Source organism: Piliocolobus tephrosceles, chromosome 12, assembly GCF_002776525.5.
Source record: "Piliocolobus tephrosceles isolate RC106 chromosome 12, ASM277652v3, whole genome shotgun sequence".
Classification (NCBI taxonomy): Eukaryota; Metazoa; Chordata; class Mammalia; order Primates; family Cercopithecidae; genus Piliocolobus; species Piliocolobus tephrosceles.
Window position 1 is genome coordinate 60,515,619 of NC_045445.1, and position 27,207 is coordinate 60,542,825.

The 27,207-nt window shown below is 37.7% G+C and overlaps 1 pseudogene; it reads left to right on the top strand.

Annotated features, from left to right (window-relative positions):
- Positions 1-25,455, top strand: part of LOC111536550 — a 28,561-nt pseudogene extending 3,106 nt beyond the window's left edge.
- The last annotated feature ends 1,752 nt before the right edge of the window (positions 25,456-27,207 follow it).

The following is a 27,207-nucleotide window of genomic DNA, read 5'->3' on the forward strand; positions in this document are numbered from 1 at the left end:
GCCACCCTTTTATTTACTTAGAATTTACTGAGATGAATGCCAATAGCTGCCTAATTCCACTTTCTTCAATACTTTCCCTTTCTACGGTTTTTTTTTAATAGCATTTTCATCTGAATTCTTTAAGCTTTACTTAAAAATTAGCTTTCCTAAGGCATTTATTATATTCTGTTTCTTGGTGCACACACATTCACTTATCAAGCACTCAAGATTGAATAATATTTCACAATTCCCACGTCCCCAGCTTCATTTAACTTGACTTTATTCAGATTGTCCTAAGAAGCATTTTTATTCATTTATAATACAATCAGAGAAAAGTAAGATGAAGTAACAGACAGAAAGTTTTCTTCCTTCAAGTTGAAAGTGTTTCCAAAGACCTATGTATTTTGATAAAATTAGATTAATGTCAATAGGATATTAGGAACTATTTCAAAGATTATACTGATATTAATATGAGGTCAATCAAGCACGTCATATTGTTGCATTTAAAAGACAACAAATGGAAAATGCATAGCATATATTGTTTCCAAATAACTTCTCAATATATATTTTCCCCTATGTCCTTTTCCTATCTTGATATAATTATGTCATTTGAATAGACTTGGCAGCAAAAAGCACTAGTTAAAATTGTGAGCTTTGGAATCAGAAAGTCTTGGGTTCTTAGCTCTGCTACTCACTAGTTGCATGACTTTGAGCAAGTACCTTTATTTCTCTGAGTATTTCATTATTTCTATATAAATGAGGAATGATAAATTTAAATCATCTCATTGTTGAAAAGATTAAGTAAAATAAGTAATGCTTGAACATAATTGGCACTCAAAAATTATTTATTAATGTTTTTATTATTAATAATGACCATAGTGCTTCAAGGTAAATTCAATAGAGTCAGTCTATATATATTTGTCATTATTAATGCAATTTAAGGAACAAAAAATTTTTACTTAAGTATCTAAAACTGTGTTGAGTATAAAACCAATAATTTTAATCACTCTGTACTTTTTGAAACACTAATGAACCAAATATCTTTTTCAAGAATTTAGGAAAATAACAACAAAATGACTCAACAAAAGTAGGAACAAGTTATTTCAGATTAAAAAAAAAAGTTACAATCTTATAAAATTGATACATAAACCAAAAGCAATTGTTGTTTCTGTAAAAATAAATTCACCCATGACTGATTGATATGGTTTTGCTATGTCCCCTCCCAAATTTCATCTTGAATTGCAGCTCCCAAAATCCCCATGTGTCATGGGAGGGACCCAGTGAGAAGTAATTGAATCATGGGGGTGGGTTTTTCCCACGCTGTTCTCATGATAGTGAACAAGGCTCATGAGGTCAGATGGTTTTATAAAGGGCAATTCCCCTGCACATGCTTTCTTGCCAGCTGTCATCTAAGATGTGCCTTTGCTTCTCCTTCACCATGTGCCACAATTGTGAGGCCTCCCTATCCATGTGGAACTGTGAGTTCATTAAAACAATTTCCTTTATGAATTATCCAGTCTCACTTATGTCTTTATTAGCATTGTGAGAATGAACTCATACAGTAAATTGGTACCAGGTAGTAGGGCACTGCTGTAAAGATACCCAAAAATGTGGAAGAGACTTTGGAAATGGGTAACAGGCAGAGATTCGAACAGTTTGGAGGAATCAAAGGAAGACAGGAAAATATGTAAAAGTATGGAACTTCCTAGAGACTGTTGAATGGCTTTTAAAAAATTCTGATGCTGATATGGACAAAAAAGTCCAGGCTGAGGTGGTCTCAGATAGAGATGAGGTACTTGTTGGGAACTGGAGTGAAGGTGACTCTTGTTGTGCTTTAGCAAAAAGCCTGGTGGCATTTTGCACCTGTGCTAGAGATTTGTGAAACTTTGAACTTGAGATAGATTATTTAGGGTATCTGTCAGAAGAAATTTCTAAGTGTAAAGCATTCAAGAGGAAGCAGAGAATAAAACTTTGGAAAATTTGCAGCCTGATGATGCAATAGAAAAGAAAAACTCATTTTCTGAGGAGAAATTCAAGCCTGCTGCAGAAACTTGCATAAGTAACAGGGAACTGAATGTTAATCACTAAGACAATGGGGAGAATGTCTTCAGGGCATTTCAGAGACCTTTGGAGCAGCCTCTCCCATCACAGGCCCAGAGGCGTAGGAGGAAAAAATGGTTTCCTGGGGAGGGTTCAAGGTCCCCCTGCTGTGGGCAGGCTAGATACTTGGTGCCCTGAATCCCAACCACTCCAGCCATGGCTAAAAGAGGCCAGTGTTCAACTTAGGTCATGGCTTCAGAGCATGAAGTCCTAAGCCTTGGCAGCTTCCACATGGTGTTGAGGCTGCAGGTGCACAGAAGACAAGAACTGAGGTTTGGGAACCTCTGCCTAGATTTCAAAAAATGAGTGGAAATGCCTGGATGTCCAGGCAAAAGTTTCCTGCAGGGGTGGAGCTCTCATGAAGAACCTCTGGTAGGGCAGCATAGAAGGAAAATGTGGGGTAGGAGCCCCCACACAGAGTCCCCACTGGGGCAGTGCCTAGTGGAGCTGTAAGAAGAGAGCCACCATCTTCCAGAACCCAGAATGGTAGATTCACTGACCACTTGCACTGTGTGCCTGAAAAAGCTTCCAACAATGTCATTCCATAAAATTATCTAGAAGGGGGCCTGTGCCCTGCAACAACACATGGGTGGAGCTGCCCAAGGCTGCAGGAGCCCACCTCTTGCAGCACCATGACCTGGATGTGAGACATGGAGTAAAATTAGATCATTTTGGAGCTTTAAGATTTGACTTCCCTGCTGGATTTTGGAATTGCATGGAGCCTTTAGCTCCTTTTGTTTTGGCCAATTTCTCCCATTTGGAATGACTGTATTTACCATGCCTGTATCCAATTGTATCTAAGATGTAACTATCTTGCTTTTGAATTTACAAGCTCATAGGCAGAAGGAACTTTACTTGTCTCAGGTGAGACTTTGAACTATGGGCTTTTGAGTTAATACTGAAATTAGTTAAGAATTTGGGGGGCATGTGAGAAGGCATGATTGGTTTTGAAATATGAAGATATGAGATATGAGATTTGGGATGGGTCAGGGATGGAATGATATGATTTGGCTGTGTCCCCACCCAAATCTGATCTTAAATTGTAGCTTCCATAGTTCTCGTGTGTCATGGGAAGGAGCTGGTAGGAGGCAATTGAATCATGGGGATGAGTTTTTCCCAGCCTCTTCTCATGATAGTGAGTAAGTCACAGGGTATCTGATGGTTTTATAAAGGGTAGTTTCCCTGAACACACTCTCTTGCCTGCTGCCATTTAAGATGTTCCTTTGCTCCTCTTTCACCTTCTACCATGATTGTGAGGCCTCCTCAGCCATGTAGAACTGTGAGTTTATTAAACCTCTTTCCTTTATAAATTACCCAGTTTCACATATGCCTTTATTAACAACATGAAAATGGACTAATACACTGATCTAACTCAGAAAAATAATAAAATAATACTTAAGCAAATTTAGAAATGAGAAACTGCATATGAAGAATTTAAAAACCAAGAGATAAGGGGGCACCAACATGGCCGAATAGGAACAGCTCCAGCCTCCATCTCCCAGCGTGAGTGACACAGAAGATGGGTGATTTCTACATTTCCAACTCTGAGGTACTGGGTTCATCTCACTGGGGCATGTTGGACAGTTGGTGCAGGACAGTGGGTGTAGCCCAGTGAGCTAGAGCCAAAGCAGGGCAAGGCATCTCCTCACCCAGGAAGCACAAGGGGAAAGAGAATTCCTTTTCCTAGCCAAGGGAAACTGTGACACACAACATCTGGAAAATCAGGTCACTCCCACCCTAATACGGCGCTTTACCAAGGGTCTTAGCAAATGGCACAGCAAGAGATTATATCCTGCGCCTGGCTCAGAGGGTCCCACACCCACGGAGCCTCCCTCATTGCTAGCACAGCCGTTTGAGATCTAACTGCAAGGTGGCAGCGAGACTGGGGGAGGGGTGCCTGCCATTGCTGAGGCTTAAGTAGGTAAACAAAGAGGCTAGGAAGCTCAAACTGGATGGAGCCAAACTCAGCTCAAGGAGGACTGCCTGCTTCTGTAGACTCCACCTCTGGGGACAGCATAGCTAAACAAAAAGCAGCAGAAGCCTCTGCAGATGTAAATGTCCCTGTCTGATAGCTTTGAAGAGAGTAGTGATTCTCTCAGCACGGCAGTTGAGATCTGAGAACGGACAGACTGCCTGCTCAAGTAGATCTCTAACCCCCTAGTAGCCTAACTGGGAGAGCCTAACTGGGAGTAGCCTAAGTGGAGTGGACCTCAAGCAAACTCCAACAGACCTGTAGCTGAGGGTCCTGACTGTTAGAAGGAAAACTAACAAACAGAAAGGACATCCACACCAAAACCCTATCTTTACATCACCATCATCAAAGACCAAAGGCAGATAAAACCACAAAGATGGGGAAAAAGCAGTGCAGAAAAGCTCAAAATTCAAATAATCAGAGTGCCACTCCCCCTGCAAAGGAATGCAGCTCCTCGCCAGCAATGGAAAAAAGCTGGACGGAGAATGACTTTGATGAGTTGAGAGAAGAAGGCTTCAGTTGATCAAACTTCTCAGAGCTAAAGGAGGAACTACGAACCCAGCACAAAGAAACTAAAGACCTTGAAAAAAGATTTGACGAATGGATAACTAGAATAACCAATGCAGAGAAGTCCATAAATGACCTGATAGAGATGAAAACCATGACACGAGAACTACGTGACAAATCCAAAAGCTTCAATAACTGACTCGATCAACTGGAAGAAAGAGTATCAGAGATTGAAGATCAAATAAATGCAATGTAGTGAGAAGAGCAGTTTAGAGAAAAAAGAGTAAAAAGAAATGAACAAACCTCCAAGAAATATGGGATTATGTGAAAAGACCAAATCTACATCTGATTTATGTACCTGAAAGTGATGGGGAGAATGGAACCAACTTGGAAAACACTCTGCAGGATATTATCCAGGAGAACTTATCCAGTCTAGCAAGGCAGGCCAACATTCAAATTCAAGAAATACAGAGAATGCCACAAAGATACTCCTCAAGAAGAGCAACTCCAAGACACATAATTGTCAGAGTCACCAAAGTTGAAATGAAGGAAAAAATGTTAAAGGCCACTAGAGAGAAAGGTCGGGTTACCCTCAAAGGGAAGCCCATCAGACTAACAGCAGATCTCTCAGCAGAAACTTTCCAAACCAGAAGAGAGTGGGGGCTAATATTCAACGTTCTTCAAGAAAAGAATTTTCAACCCAGAATTTCATATCCAGCCAAACTAAGTTTCAAAAGTGAAGGAGAACTAGAATCCTTTACAGACAAGCAAATGCTGAGAGATTCTGTCACCACTAGGCTTGCCCTACAAGAGCTCCTGAAGCAAGCACTAAACATCAAAAGGAACAACCAGTACCAGCCATTGCAAAAACATGCCAAACGTAAAGACCATCAATGCTAGGAAGAAACGGCATCAACTCACGAGCAAAATAACCAGCTAACATCATAATGACAGGATCGAGTTCACACATAAGAATATTAACCTTAAATGTAAATGGGATAAATGCTCCAATTGAAAGACACAGAGTGGCAAATTAGATAAAGAGTCAAGGCTTGTCAGTTTGCTGTATTCAGGAGACCCATCTCACGTAGAGAGCCACACATAAGCTCAAAATAAAGGGATGGAGGAAGATCTACCAAGCTAATGGAAAACAAAAAAAAGGCAGGGGTTGCAATCCTAGTCTCTGATAAAACAGACTTTAAACCAACAAAGATCAAAAGAGACAAAGAAGGCCATTACATAATGATAAAGGGAACAATTCAACAAGAAGAGCTAACTATCCTAAATATATATGCACTCAATACAGGAGCACCCAGATTCATAAAGCAAGTCCTTAGAGACCTACAAGGAGACTTAGACTCCCACACAATAATAATGGGAGACTTTAACACCCCACTGTCAACATTAGACTGATCAACAAGACAAAGTTAACAAGGATATCCAGGAATTGAACTCAACTCTGCATCAAGTGGACCTAATAGACATCTACAGAACTCTCCATCCCAAATCAACAGAATATACATTCTTCTCAGCACCACATCGCACTTACTCCAAAATTGACCACATAGTTGGAAGTAAAACACTCCTCAGCAAATGTAAAAGAACAGAAATTATAACAAACTGTGTCTCAGACCACAGAGAATCAAACTAGAACTCAGGAATAAGAAACTCAATCAAAACCACTCAACTACATGGAAACTGAACAACCTGCTCCTGAATGACTACTGGGTACATAACGAAATGAAGGCAGAAATGAAGATGTTCTTTGAAACTAATGAGAACAAAGATACAACATACCAGAATCTCTGGGACACATTTAAAGCAGTGTGTAGAGGGAAATTTATAGCACTAAATGCCCACAAGAGAAAGCAGGAAAGATCTAAAATTGACACCCTAACACCACAATTAACTAAAGAATCAAGAGCAAACACATTCAAAAGCTCAGCAGAAGGCAAGAAATAACTAAGATCAGAGCAGAATTGAAGGAGATAGAGACACAAAAACCCTTCAAAAAATCAATAAATCCAGGAGCTGTTTTTTTGAAAAGATCAGCAATATTGATAGACCACTAGCAAGACTAACACAGAAGAAAAGAGAGAAGAATCAAATAGATGCAATAAAAATTGATAAAGGGTATATCACCACCAAACCCACAGAAATAAGTACAAACTACCATCAGAGAATACTATAAACACCTCTACGCAAATAAACTAGAAAACCTAGAAGAAAGGGATAAATTCCTGGACACATACACTCTCCCAAGACTAAACCAGGAAGAAGTTGAATCCCTGAATAGACCAATAGCAGGTTCTGAAATAGAGGCAATAATTAATAGCCTACCAACCAAAAAAAGTCCAGGACCAGACAGATTCACAGCTCAATTCTACCAGAGGTACAAGGAGGAGTTGGTACCATTCCTTCTGAAACTATACCAGAAAAAGAGGGAATCCTCCCTAACTCATTTTATGAGGCCAACATCATCCTGATACCAAAGCCTGACAGAGACACAACAAAAAAAGAGAATTTTAGACCAATATCCTTGATGAACATCGATGCAAAAATCCTCCATAAAATACTGACAGACTGAATCCAGCAGCACATCAAAAAGCTTATCCACCATGATGAAGTGGGTTTCATCTCTGGGATGCAAGGCTGGTTCAACATATGCAAAACAATAAATGTAATCCAGCATATAAACAGAACCAAAGACAAAAACCACATGATTATCTCAATAGATGCAGAAAAGCCCTTTGACAAAATTCAACAGCCCTTCATGCTAAAAATTCTCAATAAATTAGGTATTGATGGAATATATCTCAAAATAATAAGAGCTATTTATGACAAACCCACTGTCAATGTCATACTGAATGGGCAAAAACTGGAAGCATTCCCTTTGAAAACTGGCACAAGACAGGGATGCCCTCTCTCACCACTCCTATTCAACATAGTGTTGGAAGTTCTGGCCAGGGCAATCATGCAAGAGAAAGAAAAAATAGTTGTTCGATTAGGAAAAGAGGAAGTCCAATTGTCTCTGTTTGCAGATGACATGATTATATATTTAGAAAACCCCATCGTCTCAGACCAAAATCTCCTCAAGCTGATAAGCAACTTCAGCAAAGTCTCAGAATACAAAATCAAAGTGCAAAAATCACAAGCATTCTTATACACCAATAACAGACAAACGGAGCACCAAATCATGAATGAACTCCCATTCACAATAGCTTCAAAGAGAATAAAATACCTAGGAATCCAACTTACAAGGGATGTGAAGGACCTCTTCAAGGAGAACTACAAACCACTGCTTAATGAAATAAAAGAGGACACAAACAAATGGAAGACCACTCCATGCTCATGGATAGGAAGAATCAGTATTGTGAAAATGACCATACTGCCCAAGATAATTTATAGATTCAATGCCATCCCCATTAAGCTACCAATGAGTTTCTTCACAGAATTGGAAAAAACTACTTTAAAGTTCATATGGAACCAAAAAAGAGCCCGCTTTGCCAAGACAATCCTAAGTCAAAAGAACAAAGCTGGAAGCATCATGCTACCTGACTTCAAACTATACTACAAGGCTACAGTAACCAAAACAGCATGGTACTGGTACCAAAACAGAGATATAGACCAATGGAACAGAACAGAGCCCTCAGAAATAACACCATACAACTACAACCATCTGATCTTTGACAAACCTGACAAAAACAAGAAATGGGGAAAGGATTCCTTATTTAATAAATGGTGCTGGGAAAACTGGCTAGCCATAAGTAGAAAGCTGAAATTGAATCCCTTCCTTACTCCTTATACAAAAATTAATTCAAGATGAATTAGAGACTTAAATGTTAGACCTAAAACCATAAAATGCCTAGAAGAAAACCTAGGCAATACCATTCAGGACATAGGCATGGACAAGGACTTCATGTCTAAAACACCAAAAGCAATGGCAACAAAAGCCAAAATTGACAAATGGGATCTAATTAAACTAAAGAGCTTCTGCACAGCAAGAGAAACTACCATCAGAGTGAACAGGCAACCTACAGAATGGGAGAAAATTTGTGCAATCTACTCATCTGACAAAGAGCTAATTTCCAGAACCTACAAAGAACTAAAACAAATTTACAAGAGAAAAACAACCCCATCAAAAAGTGGGCAAAGGATATGAACAGACACTTCTCAAAAGAAGACATTTATGCAGCCAACAGACACATGAAAAAGTGCTCATCATCACTAGCCATCAGAGAAATGCAAATCAAAACCACAATGAGATACCATCTCACACCAGTTAGAATGGCAATCATTAAAAAGTCAGGAAACAACACGTGCTGGAAAGGATGTGGAGAAATAGGAATACTTTTACACTGTTAGTGGGACTGTAAACTAGTTTAACCATTGTGGTAGACAGTGTGGCGATTCCTCAAGGATCTAAAACTAGAAATACCATTTGACCCAGCCATCCCACTACTGGGTATATACCCAAAGGATTATAAATCATGCTGCTATAAAGACACATGCACATGTATGTTTATTGTGGCACTATTCACACTAGCAAAGACTTTGAGCCAACCCAAATGTCCATCAGTGACTGGATTAAGAAACTGTGGCACATATACTCCATGGAATACTATGCAGACATAAAAAAAAAAAAGCACGAGTTCATGTCCTTTTTGCGACATTGGATGCAGCTGGAAACCATCATTCTCAGCAAACTATCACAAGAACAGAAAACCAAACCAAACACCACATGTTCTCACTCATAGGTGGGAATTGAACAATGAAATCACTTGGACACAGGAAGGGGAACATCACCCACCGGGCCCTGTTGTGGGGTGGGGGAAGGGGGGGGATAGCATTAGGAGATATACCTAATGTAAATGACCAGTTAATGTGTGCAGCACACCAACATGGCACATGTATACATATGTAATAAACCTACACGTTGTACACATATACCCTAGAATATAAAGTATAATAATTATAATAATAAGAATAGCAGGCTCTAGTGTGCCAGAAACTGCCACTTTTCATTTACTAACTCATTTAACCCTCACAGCTACCCTGTAGGTTTGTAGTATTATGGTTTCATTTTGTAGGTGAAGAAGCCATAGAGAAGCCAGCAAGTAAGTAAGGCTGTCCATATAGTAAACCATGCTAATTAGTTTCAACCTCCCTTAACAATGCAGCATGGAGGAATTCAAAGAGAACTCAAGAATCTCGCCAACATCAGCTCTAGATACTCATGAATTTTGTGCCTAGTCACTTCTCTTTCAGTCCTGTTTTCCTCACTTGCACAACAGGAAGTGACACTTTCTAAGACTTTTATTGTGTCAAAGCAAAACTTGTACTGGATAAAATTGAACAGTCAAGGAAGACTTTTGAAGGAGTGAAGATTGTGCCATTCCCAAGTATACCAAATTGGTATATTGATTATTTTGAGTTGAAAAACACTAAAGAAACTTCAGAAAGGGCCAGATGACCTGTCTCTTCCTAGACTCAGAAAACCTTTAAAAATCCTTCATCTGGGAGGGGTACCCTCCACATACCAGCGAGAAAATAGCCCTTATCACCAGATACTGGGAAATTGGGGCTGCAGTGGGCCTGAATAAATATACTTACTGAAGTAATCTTTATTTTCCACTAGTTTTATACCCCACCACACCACATATATCTCCCAGTGACTTCTGTAGAAATTTACTGTCTACCCATATCATCCTTGTCCTGCCAGTTCTTCTCAAATGTATAATTCCTTGTCTAAATAGTATGAAAGCATTTTGCTTTGACCACTTCGAGCTTCACATTTTTTGTGAAGTTCCTATGTACATGTTAAACTAATAAAATTTGTATGCTTTTCTCTCATTAAAAAAAAAGAGACTACAATATAAAATTCTATATCAAGAAGTGTACAAATCTTAATTAACTAAAATTTAAAACAATTGTATCAAAAAATCCATTCGATGAGAGGTAAAAATAATAAAACCCAAATTGGCTGAAATTGTTGAAGAATATAAGATTATAAAATTTTACTTCACAAAAGAAAATAGAAGCAATGATTTTCCAATTAACTTCAAGGAATAGAAACTTTCAAGGAATAGAAAATTACTGTTATTTTAACTGTTCCAGAGCACAGAAAAAAAATGAAATCTCCTAATTTATGTCACCAGGTGTATTAGGCCATATTTTGTTTTGCTATAAAGAAATGCCTGAGATTGTGTTATTTATAATGAAAAACATTTAATTGGCTCATGGTTCTGCAGGGTATATAGCAAGTGTGATGTCAGCATCTGCTTCTGATGAGGGCCTCCATAATCTTACAATCATGGCTAAATGTGAATGGGGAGTAGAGAGTCACATGACAAGAGCAGGAGCAAAAGACAGAGTGTAAAGATGCCACATACTTTGAAACAACCAGATCTCATGAAACATCAAAGTGAGAATTCAGTCATCACCAAGGGAATGGTGCTAAGCCATTCTTAAGGGATCTTCCCCCATGATCAAAACACCTCCCACCAGGTCCCCTCTTCAACACTGGGGATTACATTTTACTGTGAGATTTGGAAGGGACAAATATTCGTACCATATTGTTCCAACCCTGGCCTCCTAAATCTCATGTTCTTCTCACATTGCAGGATAAAATGATCTCCTGCCAATTTCCAACCGCCACACCCCCCCAATCTTAAATCATTCCAGCATCATGTTTAAAGTCCTCATCTCATATGGGAATGATCTCCTTCCACCTATGGACCTGTATATAATCAAAACAAGTTATTTACTCCCAAGGTACAATGGTGGTACAGACATTGGGTAAACTTTAGCATTCCAGAAGAAATTGACCAAAAAATGAACTATGGGCCCCACACAAGTCTGAAACACAGCAGAGCAGACACTAAACATAAATGCTTAAAAATAATTCTTGACTCCATGTCCTATATCCTGGGCACTCTGATACAAGAGGTGGGCTCCAAAGGCCTTGGGCAGCTCCACCCCTGTGGCTCTTCCACACGGACTTTGCAAGTTGATGATACATCTGCCATTCTGAGGTCTAGAGGGTGGCAGCCCCATTCCCACAGCTCCACCAGGTAGTGCCCTGGTGTGGACCCTGCATAGGGGCTCCAACCCCACATTTCCCCTCTGCACTGCCCAAGTTGAGTCTTTCTATGAAGGCTCCACCCCTGTGGCAGGATTCTGCCTGGATAACCAGGCTTTCTTATACATTCTCTGAAATACAGGAGGAAGCTGCCAAGCCCCTTTCATGCTTGTATTCTGTTTACCTGCAGATTTAACACCACATAGAAACCACCAAGGCTAACAGTGTCTTGCACTTTCTAGAGTGGCAGCCCAAGCTGTTTCTAGGGCTCTTTGAGCCACAGATAGAGTTAGAGTAGCTGAAATGCAGGATATAGTGTCTTGAGGCTGAGCAGAGAAGTAGCACCCTGGGCTTGGCCCCTGAAATCATTTGTTCCTCTTTGGCCTCTGAACCTATGATGAGAGCGGTGGCCTAGTGATCTCTGAAATGCCTCAGGGCATTTTTCTCCTTGACTTGGGTATCAGCACTTGGCTCCCTTTTCGTCATGTCAATATTATGAAAGGTTCATAGCCCTTTTAAATTCTTCCACTTAAAATTGGATTTCCTTCTCTACGATGTGTCCGTGTTGTGAATTTTCCCAGTTTTTATGCTCTGCTTCCCTTTTAAATATAAGTTCCAATGTTAAGTCATTTATTTGCTCTCATACCTGATGAAAGGTTATTAGAAGCAGCCATGACACTCTTGCATGTCTTGCTGTTTAGAAATTTCTTTTACCAGATACTGTAAGTCATCACTCTTACGGTAAACCTTACACAAAACTAGGATGTGAACAAAATACAGCCAAGCTCTTTGCTAGGATGTAACCTAGGTAAACTTTACTTGAATTCCCCAAAAGTTACTCATCTTCATCTAAGCCCTTATCATCCTGACCTTCAGTGTCCATATTTCTATCAACATTTTCGTCACAACCACTTAACAAGACCCTAAGAAGTTTCAAATTTTCCCTTCTCTTCCTGTCTTCTGGGCTTCCTGAACTCTTCCAACCTCTGCTCATTACCCATTTCCAAATTGCTTCCACATTTTCAGGTATCTTTATAGCAAAACCTCAGTCCTTGTTATCAATTATCCGAATTAGACCATTTTTGTATTGCTATTAAGAAATACTTGAGACTGAGTAATTTATATAAAATAGAGGTTTAAATGGTACAAGGTTCTGCAGGCTTTACAGAAGCATGGTGCCAGCATCTGCTCAGTTTCTGGAGAGGCCTCAGGAAGCTCTTAATCATGGCAGAAGATGAAGGGGGAGCAAAGTAATCACATGGTGAGACCAGAAGCAAGAGAGAGAAGGGAGAGGTACCACACATTTTTACAGAACCAGATCTTGTGTGAACTCATAATGAGAACTCACTATTTACGGAAAAGATAGTGCTAAGCCATTTATGAGGGATCCACCCCCATGATCTAAACACCTCTCACGAGGGCCCACCTCCAACACTGGGGATTACATTTTAACATAAAATTTGGAGGGAACAAACATTCAAGCCATGCTAGTAGCACTATGGCACTAGACCATTTTAAGGAGAGCAGACAAAAATGAACTCAGGACCACTCGCAGTAGCTGACTTTAGATGTCAAAAGTGCTTTTTGAATGTAATAACTCAATACTGCAAAATAAAACTTTCTTCAGATTGATTCATAAATTGAACTTCAGTGCAAATCTAGTGGGATTTTTTTTTCAGAACTTGATAAATCTAGATTTTACTTAAAGAAAAATTGTGTAAGATTAGTCATTTAAAAAATAATTTGAATAATGAGGACATAGGTCTTGCCCTAGCAGTCATATAACATAATGTGAACATACAACAGTTACAGTATTTGGTACTAAAAGAGGAATAAATATACACATCAATGGAATAAAAGAGAAACACAAAACAAGGTTAATTCCCATAGCAAATAATAAAATTAGCATTTCAAATTAGTAATGAAAGGACGCATTTTTCAATATGTATTTTAAACAATTAGCTATTTGAAAACAAATTAGTTAAAACTCTTAACTTTGAAATAAGAATACATTTCAGGATATTTAGGCTCTCGATGTATAAGCAAAACTTGTAAACAAAAATGTATGGGAATGTTTTAGTTTTACCCACAAGAAGGCATTTCTAAGTGTGATGTGAAATTCAGAAGCTTTAAAGTAAAAAACAAATATTTGAGAATATAAAATTATATTTTCACAAAAATATAAGTATACCTATATACACATGTATACACACGTATATTTATACACACGTTATATATAGTATATATAGTATATTACATATAATATATAATTATATATACTATATGGTATAGTATAGTATACTATAGTATAGTATGGTATAGTATATTATAGTATATCATATTTACTATACATACTATATTATATGTACTATATATACTATATTATATATACTATATATAGATTATATATATATACACACTCTAATAGTGTTAAAAGAAATGACAAGTCAGGAAATTAATTCCAACATATAGGCCACATAAAGGGTTAATATCCTTGCTATATAAAAATAGATCACACGGAAATTTCCTCTTAAGCTAAAATTCTCTGGTGGTTGGTGAATTTTCTGATTATACCATTATACTGCATCCTAGACTGCTGGAGAGTTTGTGAAATCTGAGAAATATCCCTAGGGTAATTACGTCCTGGCTGTTATTTCTCTTCCCCCACCAAAAAAAAAAAAAAAAGATATTCTACCTTGGACTTTATGCTGTATTCATTTAGTTTGCATGCCTTTGACTTATACTTTGTCTCCTTAGTTTCACAGAGTCAACCTTAAAGAGTGTTTTTGCCTATTAAAACAAAACTATTAACACAGGGCTGCAAATTTAACTTTACTGCTAACAGGGAGTCATAGGTTATAAATCACTGCATCATTCTGACAGTCACAGGTGTATATAAGAGTAGTTATTAGCTCATTTTACAGAAATATTTTAATCAGAACACTCCTTTTTTTCAGAACAAGTTTATAAAAGCATAATTCAACATTCAAAACTATTCTGAGATTCTGCATCCCAGCCTCTCAGAACCTGGTTCTTTCTGTGTTTACCAATAGGAAAATATTGCTAATCCCATTAAGTTTACACCATGCTAGTGTAAGGAACTTCAGAATTTTTCCTCTCCTCTTATATATGAACAGTATTCAACATGAATCTTTTAAAGATAACTCCGTTTGTTTTCCATTTTTAGTATCTGAAACCCAGAAGTGATTTTTAATGGTTAGAATTTAAGCTCCTAGGAGGAAATAATATCAATAAAATTGACATTATTGGGAATGCTGTCTTCGGACAGATGACAGTACCTATTTGTACAATATATACTGCTTAGTGCATCTACCATGAATAGGGCCTTGCTTTGAATTAACAGCAGTTTATAACTCTGAATTCACTTTGTATAAAATAGATGATCATTATCAGCATTCAGGAAAGGGAAAATCCAATCATGAAAGGAGTCATTACAGGTGACAATTCTAAGAAATTGAGACTGAAATAGTAAGATAATATTGCCTATGAATACAACCTCTTACTGTAAGCTTAGGATAATTTACTAATTTGGCATTTAGAAGTAAAAGTACAACATCCGTTTCTTAAGTTAAGAGACATATTTTGCCTTATTGCTAGCCTCATCATATAAGGCATGAAAATACATTAATATTATTTTTAAAAATAGAATATTACCTAAAGTAAGTTTAAATGCATTAAAAACATCATTAAACCATCTAATATTAATGAGCTTACAAAGTAGGATATTTCTTTTAAATATAATTTTTATGTGTGTAATATAAAAATTTGTAACAGAGCAGAATACATGATAAACTATGTTTCTTTGTATGACATATACGGTACAATTTGCCATGTAAGGTACGATTGCTGAGTTAATGATTTTACTTAATAGCTAACTGGATCCAAATAAACAGTAAACCTATTAAAGAAAATTTCCAGTGAATTTATGCAAGAAGTAGAAGAACTTGAACATTTCTGTATTAGAATATTTATTTATTTTTATTTATCTACATCTGCATCTATTGTTACATCAACAGTGGACTAGGCACTGTACTAACAGTTCTATTTGCATTATTCCATTTAATTTTTTAATTTTATTTTTATTTTTTTGAGACACAGTCTCACTCTGTCACCCAGGCTGGAATGCAGTGGTGTGATCTTGGCTCACTGCAACCTCCTCCTCCCATATTCAGGCGATTCTCCTGCCTTGGCCTCCTGAGTAGCTGAGATTATAGGCATGCACCACTACTCCTGGCTAATTTTTGTATTTTTAGTAGAGGCGGGGTTTCACCATGTTGGTCAGGCTGGTCTCGAATTCCTGACCTCGTAATCCACCCGCCTCGGCCTCCCAAAGTGCTGGGATTACAGGTGTGAGCCACTGCGCCCAGACTCCATTTAATTTTTCCTACAATGATTTAAGTGGAAATTAGAACCCAGAGATGACTTCAAAGCACAGGCATTTTGTCATCATACATGCAACCACTTTTTAAATTCAGCAAGCATTTAAGGGCCTTAATATACTTGGAACGGCTTGAAATCTGAGAGAAAATCTTAGCAATGTTGCAAAAAGCTTTCTTCCAGTTTGACTTTGGGAAGCAAATACAGAAAAGTGCATACTTCATGTTTAAAATGAGTGAAATATGAATGCACAGTTTTATACTGTCAATGTCATTCCACTTTTACTTCAATTTGGTTTTTATCTCAGCCTAAATGGAATACAACATTAAATCACAGATTTCAATTTTCCACTTTTACCGCAAGAGGCGAGTTTTGGCAAGTCCAAGGTTTAGGTTTATGCATTTTACCATTTCGTAGAACATCTATCAAAGTGGACAGACCTTGCTTCTTTATTTCTAAATCTCTTCATATTGAGAAACATTTGACCTGCTAAATATTTAAATTTCTATTAAATTGTTCTGAAATAAAAAATATACAATTTAGAAGTAGCCCAAACAAGTGGTAAGAAACTAATTTGCTTTGATTTCTTAACATCATAATTTCTTGATGTCATTGCAGGTACTAAGTTAGCCCTTTTCTATCAGGTGAAGCTATGTATAAAATTACTTGCTTGGTCAATATTTACTTAATTAGTGAGACTTTTCAGTCCCATAAAACAAATATGGCATACCATTTTTAAAATAGGGAAAATAATTGTGCACAATAAAAATGACTTTACACAACCACTGTGTTTTTGTTTCATATCAATCTTTTCCTATCTATACATATTTATGTTTCCATAATTTTCATCATGCATATCATTATTACCAGCATTATTCTATCTTTATATAAATTATAGCTTGGATGAAATAAAACTGGTTATGAGTTCTTTTAAAACTTAAAAAACTTTTATTATTTATGTACTCTTAGTATATATATATATATAAAATGCTACAAATTATTGAATGCTACTATATCCCAGGAACTGGGTTCAGGATTGGCTACATAATTTTTATGGCTGAGCGCCAAAGGAAAATGTCGGGTTGCTTACTCAAAACAACAGAAAAAGGAGGGGGTGGAGCAAAATGGAGGAATACAAGGCTCCACTAATCATCCCCCACCGACAAGCATACCATTTAACAACTATCTACACACAAAAGCACCTTTGTAAGAACAAAAATACAGTGAACACTCACAGTACCTGGTTGTAATATCATATTACTGAAAAAGGCACTAAAGGGGTTTAAAAAAAGGCTTGAAGCCCTGGCGCCATTTATCCTCCATCCCCCTTAGCAGTGGCATGCTGTGAAGAGCATCTCTGGGTGCTGGAGGAGGGAAGTCACAGCAATTACTAGATAATGAACTCAGTGCTGTCCTATTAGAGCAGAAAGGAAAGCCAAGCCAAATTCAGCTGATGCCTACTCACAGAGAAGGCATTTAAACCAGTCCTAGCCAGAGGACAATCACTGATCCCAGTGGTCAGAATTTGATTTCCTGCAAAATCACCACCACATGTTACAGGGCTCTGGGGACCCAAATAAAAGGCAGTTAAAGTCACAAGATCTGCAACACCTAGGTGAAACCTAGGGCGGAACTGGGCCCAGAGACAGTGGATTGGGAGGGCATGTGACATACTGAGACACCAACTGGGGCATCCAGGGGAGTATTGGCATAATTCTTCCCCTACCCAAGGCTGCATAGCTCCTGCCTCCAAAAGAGGCCCTTTCTTTCTATTTGAGTAGACAAGAGGGAAGAGTGGGGAGGACGTTGTCTTGCATCTTGGACGCTCACTCAGCCACAGCAGAATAGGGCACTGCTCAGTTTTGTGAGGCCCCCTTTTCAGGCCCTAGCTCCTAGACATTTCTATTCACACCCTGGGCCAGAAAAAAAAACATGATGCCTTGAAGCAAAGAACCCGGTCCTGGCAGGATTCATCATCTGCTAACTGAAGAACACTTGGGCGCTAAATAACCAGCAGCAATACTCATGTACTATGTTGAGGGCTATAGGTGAGACTCAGAATTACTAGCTTCAGATGAGACCATCCTAGCTGTGGTGGCTATTGGATGAGAATCCTTAAGTTTCAGAAAAGTAAAAAAAGGAAAACTAATGAGGGCTTTGTCTTGCACCTAGGTACCAGCTCAGTCACAGTCAGGTAGAGCACAAAGTGGGCTCTTGGGTTCTTCAGTTCCAGGACTTGGCTCTTTAGACAGCATTTCTGGACATTTCCTGGGCTAGAGGGGACCCAGTCCTCTGAAGGGTGACTCGTAGGCCAGACAGCATTCACTTCACCACAAGCTGACTGAAGAGCCCTTGGGCCTTAAGGAATCATTGGTGGTAGTAGTCTGACAGTACTAACCATGGGCCTGAGGTGGCAGTGGCTACAAAATGAGGCTCCTCTGCCTTTAAGAAAAAGGAGGAAAGAGTGAGAAAGGCTGTGTCTTATGATTTGAGTGCCAGCTCAGCTCCAGTACAATAGAATACCATGTAAATATCTAAGGTTTTTGACTGTAGTCTCTTGTTCTCAGATGGCTCCTCTGGACCCACCCACAGCCTACGAAAACTCACTACCCTGAAGGAAAGGACATAGGTCTGGGTGGCTTTTGCACCTGTTGATTCTAGAGCCTCAGTGCTTTGACTAAACTTAGGTGGTACCAAGGAAGTGGTTGGGCGAGACTCAGTGCTTTGCTGATTTCACGTCCGACCTAGCACAGTCCTGTGAGTGGTGACAACAGGGGTGCTTGTGTCACTTCATCTCCATCTCCAGGTGGCTCAGAAAAGAGAGAGAAAGACTCTCTTTGTATTGGAGAAAGTAAGAGAAAAGAACAAGAGTCTCTGCCTTGTTATTCAGAGAATTCTTCCAGACCTTCTACCTCTATGGGTCTGTAAGAACAACAGCATTACTAGGTTTGGGCTCCCCATAAAAACAGATACAGCCCAGAATACAACATTCAAGGTTCTTTGAATATCTGGAGAGCATTCACAAGAAGGACAGGTACAAACAAGCCCAGACTATGAAGATTACAATAAATACATATATCCAAAACAATCCAGGGAAACATAACCTCAAAAAGTGAACTAAATAAGGCACCAGGGATAAATTCTGAGGAAACATAGATACGTGAAATTTCAGACAGAGCATTCAAAGTAGCTGTCTTGAGGAAACAAAAATGTTTTTCAGATAAATTTAACAAAGAGATTGAAATAATTAAGAAGAGTCAAGCAGAAATTCTGGAGTTAAAAAATGCAGTTGGCATACTGCAGGATGCATCAGAGTCTTTTTAAAAATATTTTACTTTAAGTTCTGGGATACATGTGCAGTACGTGCAGAGTTGTTACATAGGTATACATGTGCCATGGTGGTTTGCTTCACCTATCTACCCATCATTTAGGTTTTAAGCCCCACATGCATTAGGTATTTGTCCTAATGCTCTCCCTCTCCTTGCCTCCCACCCCCTGACAGGCCCCGGTGTGTGATGCTCCCCTCCCTGTGTCCATGTGTTCTCATTGTTCAACTCCCACTTATGAGTGAGAACATGCGGTGTTTGGTTTTCTGTTCCTGTGTTAGTTTGCTGAGAATAATGGTTTCCAGCTTCATCCATGTCCATGCAAAGGTTTGAACTCATTCTTTTTTATGACTTCATAGTATTCCATGGTGTTTATATGCCACATTTTCTTTATCCAGTCTATCATTGATGGGCATTTGGGTTGGTTATAAGTCTTTGCTATTGTAAATAGTATGGCAGTAAACATAGGTATGCATGTGTCTTTATGGTGGAATGATTTATAATCCTTTGGATATAGATCCAGTAACAGGATTGCTGGGCCAAATGGTATTTCTGATTCTAGATCTTTGAGGAATCACCACACTGTCTTCCACAATAGTTGAACTAATTTACTTTCCCACCATCAGTGTAAAAGCGTTCCTATTTCTCCACAGCCTCACCAGCATCTGTTGTTTCCCGATTTTTTTTGGGGGGGGGACAGAGTCTCACTCTGTTGCCCTGCTGGAGTGCAGTGGTGTGATCTCAGCTCACTGCAACCTCCACCTCCTGGGTACAAGTGATTCTCCTCCCTTAGCCTCCCGAGTAGCTGGAACTTCTGACATGTACAACCACGCCCAGCTAATTTTTGTATTTTTAGTAGAGACAGAGTTTCACCATGTTGGCCAGGATGGTCTCGATTTCTTGACCTTGTGATCCACCCACCTTGGACTCCCAAAGTTCTGGGATTACAGGCATGAGCCACCACACCCATCCTTCCTAACTTGTTAATGATTGCCATTCTAACTGGCGTGACATGGTATCTCATTGTGGTTTTGATTTGCATTTTTCTAATGACCAGTGATTATGAGCTATTTTTCATATGTTTGTTGACCGCATAAATGTCTTCTTTTGAGAAGAGTCCATTCACATCCTTCGTCCGCTTTTTGATGGGGTTGTTTTTTTCTTGTAAATTTGTTCAAGTTTCTTGTAGATTCCGGATATTAGCCCTTTGTCAGATGGGTAGCTTGCAAAAATTTTCTCCCAATTTGTAGGTTGCCTGTTTATTCTGATGATAGCTTCTTTTGCTGTGCAGAAACTCTTTAGTTTCATTAGATCACATTTGTCAATTTTGGCTTTTGTTGCCATTGCTTTTGGTGTTTTAGTCATAAAGTCTTTGCCCATGCCGATGTCCTGAATGGTATTGCCCAGGTTTTCTTCTAGGGATTTTGTGGTTTTGGGTTTTACATTTAAGTCTTTAATCCATCTTGGGCTAATTTTTGTATAAGGTGTAAGGAAAGGGTCCAGTTTCAGTTTTCTGCATATGGCTAGCCAGTTTTCCCAGCACCATTAATTAAATAAAGAATTTTTCCCCCATTGCTTTTTTTGTCAGGTTTCTCAAAGACCTGATGGTTGTATATGCATAATGTTATTTCTAAGGTCCATCAGAGGCTTCTAATAGCAAAATTGTCAAGAGAAGAATTAGTGAGCACGAAGACAGGCGATTTGATAATACACAGTCAGAGGAGACAAAAAAAAAAAAAAAGAATAAAAAACAGTGAGGCACACCAGGGAGATCTGGAAAAGATCCTCAAAAGGGCAAATATCTGAGTTATTGGCTTTGAAAGTGAGGCACAGAAAGAGATAGAAGTAGAAAGTTTATTCAAAATGATAAAAGCAGAGACCTTTCCAAACCTAGAGAAATGTAGTAATATTCAAGTACAAAAAGGTTATGGAACACCATGCAGATTTAACCTAAAGAAGACTTCCTCAAGGCATGTAATAACACAACTCCCAAAGGTCAAGTATAGATAAAGGATTCTAAAAGAAGCATGAGAAACACACACACACACACACACACACACACAATGGTGCATCAATATGTCTGGCAGCAGATCTTTTTAGTAGAAACCTTACAGGCTATGAGAGAGTAGCATGAAATATTAAAAATGCTGAAGGAAAATCTTTCACCCTAGAGTAGTATATCTAGTGAAATTATCCTTCAAACATTAAAGAGAAATAAAGACTTCCCCAGACAAACAAAACTGAGGCATTTTTATCAACACAAGATATGTCCTACAAGTAATACTAAATGGAGTACATAATTCAGGAAGAAAAGAATGTTAATGAGCAATAAGAAATCATTTGAAGGTAAAAAGATCACTGGTAATAGAAGGTACACAGAAAAACACAAAATATAACACCATAAGTGTGGTGTGTAAACTACTGTTAAGTAGAAAGACTAAATAATGAACCAATAAAAAATAGTAACTTCAACAACTTTTCAAGACACAGTAGCACAATGAGATACAAATTGCAACAACAAAAAGTTACAAAGTGACAGGATGAAGTTAAGGCATAGAGTGTTTATTAATTTTATTTTTGTTTGTTTGTGGTTTATTCATGCAAAAAGTGTTAGGTTATTTTCACCTTAAAATAATAGCTTATAAGATATTAATAGCAAGGCTCCTGATAACATCAAACCAAGAAAATACAATAAATACATCAAAAATAAAAAGGAAGAAATTAAATCATAATCACCAGAGAAAATCACCTCACTAAAAGAAAGGCAGGAAAGAAATAAAAAAGAAAGAGAAGACCACAAAACAAGCAGAAAGCAAAGAATAAAATGGCAGGGTAAGTTCTTACTTTTCAATAATATCACTGAATGCAAATGAACACAGAATTGCTGAATAGATAAATAAGCAACACCCACTGATTTATTGCCTACAAGAAACATACTTCACCTATAAAAAAAAAAAAACACAGAGATTGAAAATTTAAAAAATTGAAATAGATATTCCATGTCATTGGAAACCAAAAAAGGGCTGTAGTAGCTAAACTTATATCAGACAAAATAGATTTCAAGACTAAAACTACAAAAAGAAATAAAGAAGGACACTATATAATGATAAAGATGTCAATGCAGCAAGAATATATAACAATTTTAAATATATGTGTACCTGATATTGGAACACACAAATATACACAAAAAATATTACTAGAGCTAAAGGGAGAGATGAACTCCAATCTCTGGGGTCTTCAATAGCTAGACACTTCAACACCCCACTTTCACCAATAGACAGATCATCCTGACAAAATCAACAGGAAAACATGGGATTTAATCGTCATTATAGATCAAATAAATCAATAGATATTTACAGAACATTTCATCCAATTAATGCAGAATACACATTATTTTTCTCAGTGCATGGATTATTCTTAAGGATAGACCATATGTTACGTCATAAAACAAGTGTGAAAACATTCAAAATATTGAAATAATATCAAGCATCTTCTCTGACCACATTGGAATAGAACCAAAAATCAATTAGAAGAGAAATTTTGGAAATTATACAAATACATGGAAATTGAACAATATGCTCCTGGAATGACCAGGGGGTCAATAAAAAAATTCAGAAAAAAACTTTTAAAAATTATTGATACAGATGATAATGGAAAGAAAACACACCAACACCTATGATATACAGCAAAAGCAGTACTAAGAGGTAAGTTTATAGATATAAGTGCCTACATCAGACATGAAGGAAAGCTTCAAATAAAAAATGTAGTGATGTATGTTAAAGAACTAGAAAAGCAAGAGCAAATCAAACCCAAAATTAGTAGTGCAAAAGAAATAAGAAGTGGAGAAATAAAATTGAAATTAAAAATAACAATACAAGAGATCAACAAAACAAGAAGTTGCTTGTTTGAAATTTAAACAAAATTGACAACCCTTTACTCAGACTGAGAGAGGATACAAATAAGTAAAATCAGAAATGAAAAAGAAGATATTACAACTGGTACTGAAGAAATTCAAAGGATCATTAATGGCTACTATAAGCAACTATGTGCCCATAAATTGGAAAATCTAGAAAAATGGACAACTTCTTAGACCCATACACACTACCAAGACTGAATCAGAAAGAAATCCAAAACCTGAACAGACCAATAACAAGTAATGAGATTGAATCCATGCTAAAAAGTCTCCCAGTAATAAATAAATAAATAAATAAATAAATAAATAAATAAAAGTTAAAAAAAAATCTGGGACCCAATGGCTTCAATGCTGAATTCTATCAAACATTTAAAGAATAAATAGCAATTTTGCTTGAACTATTCTGAAAAATAGAGGAGGAGAGAATATTTCCAAACTCATCTATGAACGTAGTGTTGCCCTTATAACAAAACCAGACAAAGACATGTGAATAAAAGAAAACTACAGGCTAATATCTCTGACAAATAACGAAGCAAAAATCTTAAAGAAAATATTGGGAAACCAAATTCAAAAATACATTACAAAGATCATTCATCATGACCAAGTGGGATTTATCTATGTGATGCAAGGATGTTTCAATATGCACAAATCAATTAATGTGATACATCATTTTAACAGAACGAAGGACAAAAATCGTAGGATTGATTGGCAGTGTCCCACCTGTTTGCTCCTCACACCCTGCCAGGTTGAGACACTCCCCATTTCTCCCCGCACAGCCATGGTTCAGCTGTTTTTCCCAGTCACCAGTGACTCTGCCAGCTAAAACTCAGACTACAGTCTGTGTCACTACAACCTGCTCCAAAGTACCCTGCTCATTTACAATAGCTTTGCCCAGTTTCTAGTTTAGGAGACAAGGTATGATAAGGAAATGCTCAAGGTGACCCTAGAGGATTGATCTTTCCTTTTCAAAGGTTTGGCACTGGATTTAGAAGACGAGAATTTCATTAAATTTGCAGATAATGGCACTCTTCTCATTGAAAGCCATGACACCAATATGCTGACTCCAAAGGTGCTGGCAAAGGCATATGACAAGAAGGAATGGAAGCAGTTCTTGTTGGACACTGGAAAGGCTTGCCACTCAGGAGAGTACTGTTTTATGATAACTACTTTGACCTTCCAGTAACTTTTTGAAGTGGCAGAGTGGTGGACTATTTAACAAAACCAAACAGTGATCAAAAACCCTTTTATTTTTGGAAGGATATATTTGCTGGTATTCAACACAATTACAAAATGTCAGCTTTTAAGGAAAACTGTAGTACATATTTTCCAGAAATAAAAAGATCCAGGCAGATATTTACACGGTTGTCCTGAATCTGTTAGAAAAATGGCTTCAACAGCTAAAGAATGCTGGGAAAACGATTATGTTAATTACCCGTTCTCACAGTGATTATGATAGATTTCTCTGTGAAGATGTCATTGGGAATGATTTTGAAACCCTTTTTGACATTGTGATTACAAATGTGTTGAAGCTTGTTTTCTTCTTTCATTTACTACGTCAGAGGCCTTTCCAGAGACTCAAGAATAATGAAGAGCAGCAGGCACTGCCATCTCTGTACACCTGGCTGCTACCCCAAGGGAATGCTATCCACCTTTATAAAGTTCTGAAGAAAATGACTGGCAAACCTGAGCCCAAGGTTGTTTATTTTGGTGACAGCATGCATTCAGATGTTTTCCTGGCTCATCACTAATGGGAGACAGTCCTTATCCTGGAGGAACTGAGAGGGGATGAAGTGGCTCATCACTACAATGGGAGACAGTCCTCATCCTGGAGGAACTGAGAGGGGATGAAGGCATGGGGTGTGAGAGGCCTGAGGAGTGAGTGCCTCTAGGAAAGGAAGGAAAATATAAGGGACCAAAGGAAAAGCATTTAAATAGTTCATCTAAAAAATTGGTCTCTTTATTGATATTGAAAAATACAGAATACTCCTTGGTTTATACATGGTCATGTAAAAGAATCAGTACTTACAGCACTATTGCAATTCCATGTATTGAAACAATTGCAGAATTGCCTCTGAACTACTAATTTATAAGATTCTCTTCAAGCAATTTGAAAACACCTGGCTACTATTCAAATTTTCCATTGGTCTTATCAAATGATGAGACACTGATTATCAACTAAGCTATCTATGGAGAAAAGAAGAACAATATATACAGTAAAAAAAAAAAAAAAGTTTTCAAAAAATGCTGTAAAAGGCTTTATAAGAACAAGTTTTTAATGAAAAGTCACCAATAAGTTGATATTTGTCCACAGGTCTCTTTTCTATATAAATCATCTTGATGTTTAGCAACTCTTATTATGTTAAAATCTCTGTATCTTAGAACTTAAGCAACCTTATTGGTGTTTTCTATACCATGAGTTTTGAGATTAGAATTCACCTGATTAGATACACACACATACACACACATGCACACACAGAGAGAGAGAGAAAGAAAGAAAGAAACACACACACACATTTACATATATGCCTAGTCCAATCATTCTCAAAGTGTGGTCCACAGACCAATAGCATAGCGTTACCTGAGAACTTGATAATACAACTTTACGGGCCTCACCCTCCCAAACCTACTGAATCAGAAGCTCTGAGAGTGAGGCCTACCAATCTGTGTTTTAACAAACTCTTCAGGTGATTCTGATTCACACTACAGTTGTAGAACCACTGATTAGACCACATCCTACAGAGACTGGTTTAATTGATTTGGGTAAATATAACTGAGCATTGATATCTCTTATATGTCCCAGGAAAGTGCTTCCAGAATTGACAGCAACTCGTCTATACCAATTCCTTCAAGTAATAACCAAGAACTCTGAATCCAGTGAGATTAAGTGATTTTTCCAAGAAATTGGGTTTTACGCTATTCCTGTGTTTTCCAAAACAAGAAAATAAAGAGACATGATTTCTTCTGAGATCATTCAGCCAGCACAGAACAGTGATAGTCTAGAAGTCAACTATCTCAACCTCCATTGTTACTCATTAGGTTTTTTCCCCTCTAATAATGTTAAAGGCTATTTAATGTTATTTCATCAACTTTAAGCCATACATATTCAATGGAGACAAAAATTGGTTATGAAAGAAAAACATATTAGAGACCCAGTCTTGGGCCTCCAAAATCACTAAGGAAAAACTAAGGTGGGAACTGCTTAGGGCAATCCTGCCTCCTATTCAAAGTTATCCCTCTGAACACTCAGATAGATGCATATTTGATTGCCTCCTTTAGAAAGACTTACCAGAAACTAAAAAAAATTCAACCATCTGTCTCTCACCTACCTATGACCTGGAAGCCCCAGTGGCGAGGGTGGGGGCAGGGGCTTGCTTTGGGTTGTCTCCACCTTTGTAGATGAAATCAATGTACTTCTTATACATGCTGATTGATGTTTCATGTCTCTCTAAAATGTATAAAACCAAGCTGTGCCCCAGCCACCTCGGGCTCATGTTATCAGGGCTTCCTGAGGCTGTCATGGACATGTCCTAAACCTTGGCAAAATAAACTTTCTAAATTAACTTAGACCTACCTCAGATTTTCTGGGTTCACAGAGTGAAAAAAACCTTAGACAATACAATGGCGTTTGACCTTCCAAAACATCCTAGCCAACAAAATCTTATTCCTTAGTATTAATTTCTATTAGGAATAAATTTATAGTTAAAGCTGTTTAATTAATTTAATTTGAATTTAATTTTTCTCATTGGAAACAAAGGTGATATATTTTTTTAAAAAGGTGGGAAAAAAACTGCTATAAAGGGTTTTACAGGTATACTACAATCCAGGACTGTTATGCTCCATGTGTTACGTATATTAGTAACTATTTGTCATATTAGTATTTATTTGTTGCAAGATATTTGCAGCCAAATAAAGCTTACAATATAGGTTTCTG